This window comes from Myxine glutinosa, chromosome 6 (assembly GCF_964187855.1).
Source record: "Myxine glutinosa chromosome 6, kmMyxGlut1.1, whole genome shotgun sequence".
In the NCBI taxonomy this organism is placed as follows: Eukaryota; Metazoa; Chordata; class Myxini; order Myxiniformes; family Myxinidae; genus Myxine; species Myxine glutinosa.
In genome coordinates, this window is record NC_136266.1 from 108,211,490 (window position 1) to 108,225,868 (window position 14,379).

The following is a 14,379-nucleotide window of genomic DNA, read 5'->3' on the forward strand; positions in this document are numbered from 1 at the left end:
AGGACAGATAACTGCCCCGTGATTGGAGGGAAGGGAAGGACTGGTGGTTGGCCACGAGGGTGGCGTGACATGGTGGGCGGGAAGCACTCGGCCAATGGGAGGAAGCCAGCCTCCCATTGGCCGATTCTGGAAGATGAGTGGGGAAGATTCTGGAAGATGAAGCGTCACTGCGCTGGTTGGAGAGGAAAAGAACTGACATCAGAGGGCGAGTAATAAAACTGCTGACTCGCTGGCGTTTTGCCCTCTTCCCTCCTCCCGCGCTCTTCCCTGGCCCTTTCCGTTCCTGTCTCTCTCTGTGCTTCCCTGAAGTTCTCTTCGTGCCTCGTGTTGGAGATCGGCTTTGTGTTGGAGATCGGCTTCGTGTGGAGATTGCTAGCCCTGCGTTGGACCTTTGGTGCTTTTGGTTCATCGTGGTGCTCGGTGCTTTCGGTGCTGCGAGCGGACGGGACCTCGGGTGCGACTCACAAGGACCTTTCAGCGAGGCACTTGGTGAGGCCTGACGGCGTGCGAACAGGCGCGCATCGAGGCCCGTTTCCCGCCGACATCGAAGCCGCGGCGGGCTTGTGCGCTTGGAGCCGACGATCCCTTGACTGCAGACATAAGCTCGCACCGATAGATGCACATAACGAACATTTATTTTGGTGATTCCTCCTTTGTCTTGTATTTGAAATCTGGTGCGGGGACGTCCCAATTTAGAATTAGGTTTTATCATCGCGTTCCTTGTTCTCGGGTTCCGAAATAAACCTGTTATTTTTGTACATTTTACCCCGGATTCCCGTTTGAGTTCATTCCCTCTACAGGTATGTGCTTGCGCTTCTTCCCCTTCATTCTTCCTCCCGTGCTTTTATAGCCGAATCCGTGTTTGATCATCGCCTCCATTAAAGCTGTTCGGTCATCCGCGAGCCCTGGTATTAACCGAAGGGATCGCGCGACAATTGGTATTCAGGAGTGGGATTTCAACCCTGTTATAAATTTGGTGTCAAGGAGTGTGGAGAATTTGGACGCAAAAATTTTTTAGTCAGAGGCGATAAATTGGAATAGTCGATTGGTGTGCGAGATGCGAACAGCGCGTCATTAAATTTAATTTGATTCTGAGATCAAATACATGCGGGGAAGCTACCTCTTCTTTATAGATGGAAGAGGTACGCAATATGGAGGAAAGGATGGGAGATGCGGGGAGCCTTGGAAGTGGATCGGAGGTAGTTAGGGGGTTTGAGCATAGTAATGGAACTACCCCCGCCGTAGGGACGTAGACAACGTCTATGTCTCGAGGGACATAGACAACCAGGCCTTAATGAAATGTTTGAGGGGATTAATAAACAAAAAACTGGGAGGATTAAACGATAAAATGGATGCTCAGAGTGAGCAGATAGGCTGATAGGGGGATTGAATCATAAAATGAATGCTCAGAGTGAGCAGATAGGGGAATTGGGAAAACAAAATGGATGCTCGGAGTGAGCGAATGGAAAACAAAATTGATGAATGGATGAGTGAGTTGGAGGAGGAACGAAAGAATGGTGCCGATGGGGCACAGGAGAAGGGAATTTCACCGGGAATGGCAATTGAAGGAAATGGGGAATGTGGAAATTTTAATGGGGAATGTTTGTTTCATGGTGACCTGGAGGTTTATCGGGGCTGGGTGGATGCCCCAACACATCAACAGGGGGATGGATTTGGATCCTTGCTGTGCCAGGGCGGTGGTTCAGAGCAAGAGGGGATAACAATAGGGGGGGGTCCGAGTAATGGAGCCGGTCCGGGTATTTATTGGGGAAGGCCTGTCAGAGCCAGAATTGATGGGTAACGATGATGAAAATGATGTGACCCAGCGGCTGGGGACCTGGGACAGTCCCATGGAGGTAGGGTTTGACCAGGCCCAATGGAGTTTGGGGGAGGAGGTGAGTCGGTCCGAGGAGGAGGTTGAGATGACCGAGGGTACCCTCACCATGCACTACAATTTGGTAATGGAGGCTCCGAAATTGCATGACCAGTTGGGTGAGTGTTTTGGCTCCGAGCTGGATTTGGACCTTGGAGAGTCAAGAGATAGAGCCTCTGGAAATTTGGTCCCCGTAGGGAATGTGGACCAGCTGCAAGGAGAGGCAGAACAACCTGTGGTAAGGGTTGTTACCTGCAGCTGCGGTGATTGGACACCTGGGGCCAAAATTTTTAAAAGGAAATCTAAAATAAAATTAAAATGGGAATGTGATTTGGAGCAGCCATGGAGGGAGTTGTTCCCCGGGCTGTGGAATGTGGACCAGGAGAGGTCATTGGGGGTGGCCTTGGGCAAAAGTTGCCCCTTTCGAAATTTGGTAATGCCAGCCAGCTGGGGGGCTGTGCTGGCGAGATTTGGACGTGTGGTCCAGCCATGGGTGTCGTGGTACGACCTGGGGCACACGGGGGATCTGGTGGAGTGTGGCATCCCTTGTCCATCGGGGCGCCGCCCGAGCGGGTGGCTCGGGTCGGCAGGGTCACCGGACCCTGGTGGGGGTTAAGACCTCCAGGGGGTCCGAGGTGGTTCCTCACAGGCCTGGGATGGCGTATATTGAGGACCACTAGGGGGAGGTGTTGTGGGTCGCGCTTTGGTGGTGGCATCGTAGACGGCCAACATCGGCCTGATGTGGTGAATCCATGTTTGATCGTCGCCTCCATTAAAGCTGTTCGGTCATCCGCGAGCCCCGGTATTAACCGAAGGGATCGCGAGACAAAAAAAATAATTTTGGTACAGGTGCAATACACAAGAGCATGTCGCTTCCTTCCATTGGAATAATGGTAATTGCTTGATCCGTAATTGTGCTGGGCAGGATGACTTTTATAATCACTTCTGAAGATGAACAATTTGATGATTTTGTGATCTCTCATAGTCAATCAATCAATCAATCATGGTTTTATTATCAATTCGTCGCAGCCAAAGCTGAATTGTGAATGATTTACAACATAACATAAAATACGAGATCATGAAATAAATAAGTCAATAATTTGCAATCACTATAACATACAAATAATTAAAATGAATAAAAAAAAATTACTACACTACAACTCCATATTCAGGCATTAATAACGTGAAAAATAAGCATCGTTTAAGGTACACACATTATTGTGAAATACACCCATTGTCATAAAATACACACCTATGAAATACACATGTATAAAAATACACACTGTTAAAATAGCTGCAATAATAAGTACCACGTTCCAAGATAAAAATTTCCTTGAAATATAAAACTAGGGAAAGAAAAGGTAAATCTGTTATGAATCTCACTTGGAGACTATGTGTTAAGAGATTAATCTTACTTAGAACACATTCATGGTATTTAAAAGTCTAATTATATAAGGCATTGCACTCTTTCTGTAACGTTCAGTCCTGCACATAATTTCTATAAGCTTATTGCTGTGACATAATTGTCTAAGTGACGATTGTTTGTTTGCTAACCAGTCTGGGAATCTACTATACAAAGAAGATGCAAAGTTACTACAAAGTAGTTCACGACGTTCGTGCAGTGAATTCAGCTGGCAGGTACTCAAAGCATTGTGGTAGGAATCATAATCGCCAGCAAAAATAATTCTCAATGCTCTTCTTTGTATCGATTCAATCAATGCATGCTGTTGTTGTGTCAATGAGGAATGCCATACGGGACAGCAATATTCTAACATAGGTCTGATGTAAGAACACAGTCATAAGATCTTCTATCGGAATATGGAACTTCCTCAAAGATCGAAGCATATACAGCTTTCTCGACGCTTTCAAAACGATGAGGTTTACATGATCTGCCCACTTGAGATCATTGCTGACAACAACTCCCAACAGTTTGACCTGCTGACTTTCCTCCAGTCTAACGTTGTTAAGTTGGATTAGCAGTGGTGGCAGCTGGCTGTGAGTAAACGACACTCGCATTATCTGGCACTTAACTGGGTTGAGCTTCATCTTGGAATCTGTACACCACTGTTCAAATTCTGAAAGGGCTGTTGATAGGGTAGAAGGAGAGTGTTGACGTGACTCTGCCAAAGTTAAGTCATCCACATATTTCCACCTCTTAATATCAGATAACTGGAGAGCGTCATTGATGAGGGCCAAGAAGATGAGTGGGCCCAGTCGCGTTCCTTGTGGGACTCCACCAGTTGTTGAGAGAGGCATAGAAAGTTCTCCCTTATAACGAATTTGCTGGATGCGGTTTGCGAGGAAGCTGCATACCCACTGAATTAAGGAAGGTCTTGCTCCCATCACGTACAGTTTGTTGATGGCTACCGTGTGATCCACTGAGTCAAAAGCCTTCGAAAAGTCAGTCAAAACAATAGTCGAAATTGTACCAGGTCTGTCAGCTCCACCATACAGGAAATCCATCAGTTGTATGAGATAGTGGGTGGAGGACATACCTGCACGGTTCCCAAACTGTTGAGGGTCGATGTTAGCACAAAAGTCGGACATGAGCCATCGATACACGAATAGCTCCGCAAGCTTTGCGAAATGGTCAGTTAATGCAATCTGTCTCAGTTTGTCCAGTGTCGGTGGTGATTGTTTAGGTAGAGGAACAACTATTGATTTCTTGCATTGACTGGGAACAACACCTTGTTTATATGAAGCATTGATAATGTCACAGAGAGGAATACTTAGTTCCAAGGCGAACTCTCATATAAGTCTAGGAGAGATGCCATCCGGCCCACAACTCTTCCCCACTTTGGTCTTTAATAGTTCTTTATAGACCATCGTAGGTTGCACCATGGGAACACTATTTGGTGGAAAAGGGAAAAAAGCTGGAATATTGTCCTTGTGTAATGGGGATGTACTACTCATAATTGAAACAAAGTAAGAATTAATGGCGTTTGAAATTGCTAAGGAGTCGCTGCTCGGAATGCCTGGCAAGTTGATAATCAGCTCCTGTTGGGTGTTGGACGTCATGAGTTTCATGTAACGATACCATGAGCTTGGGTTGTCACATTTCAATCGTTGAACTCGGTTACCATAGAAGTCTTGCTTTGCTTCATTGATTTTCCGTTGAACCTTATTTCGGAGGTTTTTCCAGCTGGGGGATCCTCTATGAAATGCTGCTTGTCATTTATGAATCAGCACTTTCACTTCCGATGTTATCCATGGTGTATTTGCCACATGGAGTCTAATGATCTTAGACGGGAAGTGCATGTTAATTGCAGAATTCAACTCGGTATAGAATTGTGTGCACTTGTCTTCAACGTCACATTTGCTAATAACATCTGTCCAGTCATGATGTGTTATCCATTCACCAAAAGCACGAATGTCTGATTTCTGCATTGGGCGGATAATTTTGCGCTTCGTATCATTATTGGAAGAGAAATGTTGTTTCGGGTACCACATTACCCCGCTGTGATCGCTCTGTCCGATTGGAGCAGCAAGTTGAACAGAACTGTAGAGGTTTTTCATATTTGTCACACTTTTGTCCAGTACTACATTATTTCTTGTCGACTGGTCTACAACCTGCTTAAGATTGTGGCCGATAAGAAGTGCAGTCAGATCGAGGTGATTGACATCTCCCATTATAATAATACCGGCACCTGGATGGCGAGAGAGGATGTCATCAACTGCGAACGTAAGGTATTGAACAAACAAGATGGCGTTGTCGTTGTTTGGAGGCGAGTAGACAGAGGCAACAAATATGGAGGATACCACTCTTGGTAGTCTGTTCGGACGTAATTGAGCCCAAACAATCTCATGTTCTTCAGGCACTGCAATGTCAATAGAAGAAGCATTCAGGATAGATTTGACATATAGGGCAACGTCACCTCCACGACGATTATTTCTATTCTTTGTCAGCAACGAGTAATTTGGTATGCTATGTATGTAGGGTAGGTGGGGGTAATATGGACCCCCTAAGCCAAAGTCCCGATAGAGGCTATACAAATAGACAAGGAAAATTTCCAAATAATGGTTTATTTAGACAACCAGACAGACTACATCCCCGTGCAGTTTGGGTTGAATAAAATCAAAGACATATGATTGAGGGGACAAATAAAAATATGCCATCAGTGTCCATATTCCAAGCAACGTGGGGAATATGGACCCCCCATTGGGGTAATATGGACCTCGGGTCCATATTACCTCAATGTGGTAACTCCAGTTTCTTTTTGACAAATGTTCCCTTGGACAAATGTTACTTTCCGATTTTTCAGTGAACAACAACCTTAGCGACACTCGTCACAGACGAAAGCACCTATACCCTCATAGTCAGTTTCGTTTTCGTGGGCCAATTGCTTGCATTCACTGCATTGGATCCAAGAAAATTCAGGTGGATCAACAAATAACTCATTGCAATATATGCAGTAGACATTACTCATGCAGTTTTCAGGTCCTTTTCTGTGTTGCTTAGCAGACTTGGTAACCTGCTTTCGAACTGGAGGACCGCGCTTTGTTCGTGGTCTGTTGCCTTTTTTCACTTTCAAATTAGTTGGGGATATAGGATTCTGCTTCTCGCATGTTGGCCCTTTCTTCAATGCCCTTCCCTCTTGTTCTTGATGTTCCACAATCAAACGTCTTTTAGAAGGAGAGGATGTGATGATTTCGCTTTTTCGGGGAGAGTTAAATCTCCGACAGTGCATCGTCACTGTCGGATTTTTATACAGAATCAAGTGTACATGTTATCGGGTGTTAACAAACAGCCAATACTTGACGGCTACTTGGACCATGCCTAGTTTTGCTTAGTCACATATTTCGGTGCAGAAAAATTTATTTGATTCAAATTTTGACAGTGAACATGCTGTTTTGTGGACTTATTCTATTATCTTCCTGTGTGGGGAATATGGACATCGACCGCGGGGAATATGGACATGGGTCCATATTAGACACGACCAAATGGTCCATATTCCCCACACCATGCCTCTCGATCATGTCAGCATGCCCAGTACATATGGGCTGGGATGGAGTTTTCTACACACAGTGGTGCTGGACACAGCTTTCACGTGTACTCAGCCAGGGACACCACTCATCAAACAAGCTAGTGACTACATGTACATACACAGTACTGCTTGCTTATGAATTGTAAAATTTGAGATGAAAACTTTTGGAAGTTTGCACTTACCGTCATTAAAGAGTTTGAATCAACTGCAGTTGTTCACTTGCTGGTCGGCCATACTTGTTTATCCCGTGATATGGAGACGAGGCTTGATGCATCATGGGAAATTCAGTGGGGTCCATATTCCCCTGGGGTCCATATTCCCCCGGGGTCAATATTACCCCCACCCACTATATCTATTTGTAGTATTTTAGCGATGCACTCTGGCGTTTTTTTCATTGTTGTTAGTTGTGGAAACATTTGAGAATATAAGGTATGGCTTTTAAATGCTTATTATGACTTCACTCTATAGTAGTTTTAAGCATGTAATTTTGTACACATTTCAATGGGCGGCCATTTTTTTTACCCGTGCCATCGCTACATATGGAGTACTATTGTACTCCATGATATTTTCCTGTGCCACCAACGGTTAAGTTTCCACCCCTATTTGTCTGCCTGTCTGTCTGTGGGCAGGATATCTCAAAACGTTATGGACAGATTCAGACAAAACTTGGTGGACAGGTTGGGTGTGTGCCAATGACAAATTGATTCAATTTTCGTGAAGATCCATATCCGGATACGAGAATGTTTTAAGTTTTAAGTGATTCATCACCATTGAATGATAGGGCCAAAACGATATTGTTATAGCTGCGGGTCTGTTCCGGTTGCCCAGTTCGAATCCTGCGGGTCATGTTAAAATGCCTGCAACCGCCAGCCAAGTCCATGGTCCTGATTTGCCACGCTACAATGCTCATGGGACCATGGAATTAACCGGGTGAAGTGCCAAGAGACACCCATGACATGATCTAATTTGGCCAAGAAAACTGTTGGTCATGAGTGCGGTCTAAATAAGTTTGAACCACACCAACTAACGACACTACAACCAGCTTAAACCACCAAACAAAGGAGCCATAACAAACGGAATTCACCTCGAGACCAAGTGTATTCGTTAAAGCAAAGGGCTTGGTGAAGGAAACAAGAATGAAGCAATAAGAATGAAACAATCACAATAAAATTAATGATGCAGCCAACAATTAAATCATCCATAACTCTTACTGATATGAGACCTCGATACAAACCAAACAAACAAATGGGTGATCTTGTGTAACGAACTTATAAAGGCTTTCATGCACATTGCACACCACAGAAGACAGACATAAAGTTTGACAAGACAACAAAGAGAGTTGGTCAGGCAAATCAGAGGTAGAGCTGTGCAGGAGTCTGGTGTCAGTTCAATCCCAAGGCAGGGAAATCATTACGGGGCCAGAGAGGGAAGTTAAACAGCCTGACAGTCACAAAATGAAACTGAGCCTTCTCTCTCAGATCGTTTGCATCATCCTCTTTTATCACTTCTGGCTCGTGTCCTCCTCTCTCTGTTCTATTGGTGGTGAATAGACGAATGGGTGTGATAATTTGGCCATTGCAGTTACATTTTGAGCCATAATGGTTTCCCACATGCCGTCTGAGATCAATCAGGCACCTTTTGACGGCTCTGGGTAGAGTTCCCTCAAACCTCATGCTGCAAGATTTTGCAAGTGCTTTAAAAAGAAAAGATTTAAACAGATTACACAGGAAAGGACATTAAATGTGTTGAAAGCCCATAGAATCTTGTTTCTCACATTCTGAGAGTCCATTAGGTGCTTTTTTTTGCAAACTCCAAGCAGGCTTTCATGTGTCCTTCACTGAGGAGAGGCCTCCGTCTGGCCACTCTGCCATAAAGCCCAGATCGCTGGAGTGTTGCAGTGATGGTTTGGCCTTCTGGAAGTTTCTCCCATCTCCACACAAGATCTCTGGAGCTCAGAGTGACCATCGGGTTATTGGTCACCTCTCTTACCAAGGCCCTTCTCCCCCGATTGCTCAGTTTAGCCGGGCGCCCAGCTCTAGGAAGAGTCCTGGTTGTTCCAAACTTCTTCCATTTAAGAATTATGGAGGCCACTGTGCTCTTGGGAACCTTCAATGCAGCCTAATTTTTTTTGTAGGCTTCCCCAGATCTGTGCCTCGACACAATCCTGTCTCTGAGCTCTGCAGGCAGTTCCTTCGACCTCATGCCTGGGTTTTTGCTCTGATATGCATTGTCAGCTGTGAGACCTTATATAGACAGGTGTGTGCCTTTCCAAATCATGTCCAATCAATTGAATTTACCACAGGTGGACTCCAATCAAGGTGTAGAAACATCTCAAAGATGATCAAGAGAAATGGGAGGCACCTGAGCTAAATTTGAAGTGTCATAGCAAAGGGTCTGAATACTTATGTCAATGTGATATTTCAGTTTTTTCTTATTAATAAATTTGCAAAACTTTCTAAAAGCCTGTTTTGTCTTTGTCATTATGGGATATAGATTGATGAGGGAAAAAATGAATTTAAACGATTTCAGCACAAGGCTGCAACATAACAAAATGTGAAAAAAGTGAAGGGGTCTGAATACTTTCTGAATGCACTGTAATTGTAGAAACAAACCCTACAACAGAAATAAGCCTTCCTCTATCCAATAGGGGGAGGCTTAAATACAGGAGTGAGGGGAGGTGAATGAAGGTACAGGTAGGTTGCACATGAAGGAGGGGAGAGGGCAGGAGAAGGCAGGGAGGAGTGGCTTCAAAAACTCCATACTATTCTTGTCTTACACAGAGGATTCTACTTAAGTACATTTGACCGAAGGCGGATGGAGGTGATGGTTCACCCCTGTCTGTCTGTTTGTGAGCAGGATATCTCAAAACGTTGTGGAGGGATTTGGACGAAATTTGGTGGAGAGGTAGCATGTGTGACAATGATGAAATGATTAGATTTTGGTGAAGATCAGGATGCGGATCGGGATACTAGATTTTTAAAGTGATTCTTCATCATTGAGTGATGGGACAAAAAAACGATATATAGCAGGACATCTCAAAAAGTTGTGGACGGATTTGGACAAAACTTGGTGGACAGGTTGGGTGTGTGACAAGGACGAATCAGGTCGATTATGGTGAAGGTTCAAATATCTGGATCCAGATACGAGAATTCTTTATTTAATTTTTGAAAGTGATTCTTCACCATTGAGAGACGGGGCAAAAACAATCTGTAACATGATATTTTCGAAATTTGGTGGATGAGTTGGTTAGGTGGCAATAACAAGCCAATTCGATTTTGGGTCGCATCCGGATCCACATCAAACCTATCAGTGGATACAAAACAAACTGTATCCATGGAAATCTCCACGCATGGCTGGCGGACTTCCTCTCTCGTCGTAGTCAACGTGTGGCCCTGAATGGGGTTCTCTCATCTCCTCTTCCTGTTCAGGCTGGAGTTCCCCAAGGCAGTGTTCTGGGCCCTGTGCTTTTTCTGGTCTTCATCAATGATCTCTGTGACTCTCTGGAAAATCCTCTCTATCTCTTTGCTGATGACTCCACTCTCTGCCGCTCCATTCCTCAACTCTCAGATCGGCAGTCTGCAGCCTCCTCACTCTCTGCAGACCTGGACAAAATCACAGACTGGGCAAACAAGTGGAACATGTCTTTCAATCCCGACAAATCTCACACTCTTACGATGTCTCTCCGAAAAGACCAACTGGACAACCCTCCCATCTACTTTCTCAACAATCCTCTCCATGAAGTTCTGTCGCTCAATCTTTTGGGTCTCACTATCTGCCATGATCTTCCCTGGGAAAAAACACATTTCCAATCTGGCCTCCAAAGCCAGTCGCCGACTGGGCATCCTCCGTCATGCAGAGTCCTTCCTTGGCACACCTGAGCTCCTCACCACATACAAGGCTTTCATCCGCAGCTCAATGGAATACTGTTCCCCCCTCTGGGCCGGTGCTCCTGCCTCACACCTAGCTCGGCTTCACGCTGTTGAAACCAAAGCTTTCAGAATCATTGGAATCTCCTGCGATGAAGCTATCTCCGAGGGCCTTTCACTTACTCGCCGCAGGCAGGTTCGTGGTCTTTCCGTCTTCTACCGACTCCTCTCCAGCCTTGCTCCCCCAGCTCTCTCTGGGCTCTGCCCCCAAATATTCCTGCAGGTCGCACAAGATCTGCCTGCAACCCTCTTATGGTTAAACTGCCAAAATCAAGACTCTCTGCTCACCTTCACTTCAGAAAATATCGATCGTATCACTGCCCTCTCTTGGATCAAATCATACCTCTCTGACAGACGCCAGTTCATCTCCATCAATAACTGCAAACCCCCCCCTGCACCCCTCCCCCAAGGTGTCCCCCACGGTTCAGTTAATGGGCCCCTCCTCTTCATCCTGTACCTGTCCCCCCTTGGTCACTGAATCCGCCGTCATGGTCTCCAATTCCACTGCTTCGCCGATGACATCCAGCTTTTCATCTCCACCAAGTCCATCTCCACCGCCACCCACTCTATCCTGACAAACTGCATCACTGAAATAAAATCCTGGCTTCAAATCAACTTCCTCAAACTTAACTATGATAAATCTGAAATAATCATCATTGGCCCAAAAACGCTCACCAAATCCACCCATAACTTTGCCCTCAACATCGACGGTTTCCCAGTATCCACCTCCCCTCACATCCAGAATCTTGGCATCATCTTTGACCAAACCCTCTCCTTCAACAAATACACTAAACAGATCACAAAGACAGCCTTCTTTCACCTGAAAAACATCGCCCGTCTCCGTCCATCCCTCTCCTCCACGGCTGCAGAAACCCTCATCCACGCCTTCATCACCTCCCGTCTGGACTACTGCAACAGCCTCCTCTATGGTTCACCCTCAATAATCACCAATAAACTCCAATACATTCAGAACTCCGCTGCCAGTCTACTCACCCATTCCCGGACCCGTGACCACATCGCCCCCGTCCTTTACAAGCTTCACTGGCTCCCCATCCCCCAGAGAATCCAGTACAAAATCCTCCTCTTGACCGACAAAGCCCTCCATAACCTGGCCCCATCCTACCTGACTGACCTCCTCTCCAGACACACTCCCACCCGCAACCTCCGCTCTGCTGGTACCAACCTCCTGACCCCCCCCCAATCCGGACCAAATTCAGATCCTGGGGGGACAGGGCCTTCTCCATCGCTGTTCCCACCCTCTGGAACTCACTACCTCACACCATCAGAGACTCCTCCTCACTCATCACATTCAAAACATCACTCAAGACCCACCTGTTCAACACTGCATTCAACATTTAACCCACAGCATTTAACCCCTGACTATCTCTTCTCCTTCTCCTTCCTTTTGCTTTGATTTACCTATTGATTTTTGTCTTTTTGCACTTGTTTTACGTACTCTGTCAAAGCGCCTTTGGGCTTCTTGAAAAGCGCTATATAAAATAAATGTATTATTATTATTATTATTATTATTATTATTATAGAGATCTCCCCCAGGCACAGTAACTGATTACTGCTGGTGGATTCACTGAAGAATTAAAGGCACAGTCGAGCATACATGGAGATATCTCCCAATTGTCAGCTAATCATGAAGAAGCCGACACTCGTTTGATCCTACATGGCCTCCATGCTGCTGATGCGGGCTTTGGTAGACTCCAGGTGATATGTGGGGATACAGATGTGCTTCCCATGCTCCTTCACTTCTTTGTCTCCAGGGACGTGGAAGTATGGATGATTGGTGGATCAGCAAAAGACCTGAAATGCTGTCCAGTCCACCAAATCGTCAAGAAGTTATCTCAACCAGTCATTGAAAATATACTTGGTTTTCACGCTGTCACTGGTTGCGACACCTGTTCGTCGTTTACGGGTGTCGGGAAGAAGGCCGCATGGAAAGTGTATGTTGAATATGCACACCTGCTCAAAGGACTTGGTCGAGATCGGGGCTTTAAACAGACGGAAGAGTTTGTTTGTCCCTTGTACAATGTGCCAGATCCATCTGGTGGCGTGAATAAGGGCAGGCATGATGTATTTTCCAAAGGTAAGAAATCTCTGGAAATGCTTCCACCAACAGAAGACTCGTTCCAACTACACTGGGAACGGTCCAACTACCAAGCCAAGATTTGGCTGCAAGCAAGCGTTCCAGTTGCCATAGCCGAGGATCCATCTGCATGTGGTGGATGGTCAACAGGTCCGACTGGGTTGACTATTGTGTGGACTGGAATCCCATCAATCCCAAAGGGCTGCATCGAGATCATCTCCTGTGGATGTCAAACGAAATGCCGCCGGGCTAACTGCAAGTGCTATGGATCGAGACAGGTGTGCACTCCAGCACGTGGCTGTAATGCAGAGAACTGCTGCAATCCGTCCGATCAAACCATGGACTAAATAACCATAAACATTCATGGACTGTGACATGGAAATAAAATTTTGAGACGTGTGTTTCTATGCGAACAGATTCGTCTATAAGAACTATGCTATTCATGAACAAAGTTCGCTAGTAGAAGTTGCATCCACTGCATCAATCAATATTTCATTTATATGGATATGAATACATGTGAATATAGTATATTAATATAAATGAAGAACTCTAAAAGGACTAAATGGAAGTATTTTCATTGTATTGTTGGTTGATTCACAATATCAATTGTGAAACCGATATTGTACCAACATTGATCGAGCATTGCGCTTTGCGATTTGGGATATCAAATCCATTTCGGGGCCAATTTCATTGCCAGTTAAGAATAATTTAATTAGAAATAGTAGAATATGTATGTTATCAAACAGTTTGGATGATCAAGTTTAATAAATCATTCAAGTTTGGCAAAACGGTTTCTTTATTTTTTTCGTTCCAGGCCTGTTTTTACAATTTCGAGAAAAACGTGTTTTTTGTGTCGAGAATCTGTTAGTAATTCAATATAATTTCAAGGATTTATAAGCCTACCAAACTTTTATAAACTACTCTACATCCTTAAATGATACCGTTTTGGAAAGCCCTTGTCTTATAGATGAAAATAAAGCAGTATTTGAAAAATGGTAATTTGGGTCACCAGTGGTCAGTTTTGACCAGTATGGCCGAAACAATGCGATTTTGAGCTTGGCATCCACCCCTATGTTGTAGAGCAAGGTCTTGTGAACACATGCAGCATGGATGCCAGCTTCTAACAAAAAATACCGACGGAACTTTTTAAAAGCACTTTTTTGCCGGTTGGCCAGCCGCCAACCTCCTCCCCTTCCCACGCCTCCTCTCCCCCCATGTGTCCGTTTGTTTGTTTTTGTCATTAATTTTAGCTCTTGCACGAGCCTCGATCTTGTATACAAAAAATAATAAATAAATAAAACTGTTCATGTGGCAGAGGTTTTCTATCTACTGAGCACCGCTCTAGTTTCACTTCTTTCAGGCATTATATCATGGACAAAGCAACATAGAAACGTTGTTCTGCCTCGAGTTGAGAACATATAGCCCTGTTTAATTCACACAAACATTATAATAGGCCACGGTTAAGATAAGACTTGTCTGGGTTTAGCTGGCTTGGCATAT

The 14,379-nt window shown here is 44.9% G+C and overlaps 1 protein-coding gene across 1 annotated transcript in view; it reads left to right on the forward strand.

Annotated features, from left to right (window-relative positions):
• Nucleotides 1-14,379, forward strand: part of LOC137430165 (calcium-binding protein 8-like) — a 90,374-nt gene that overhangs the window by 38,753 nt on the left and 37,242 nt on the right. The gene's annotated exons all lie outside the window — the stretch shown is intronic.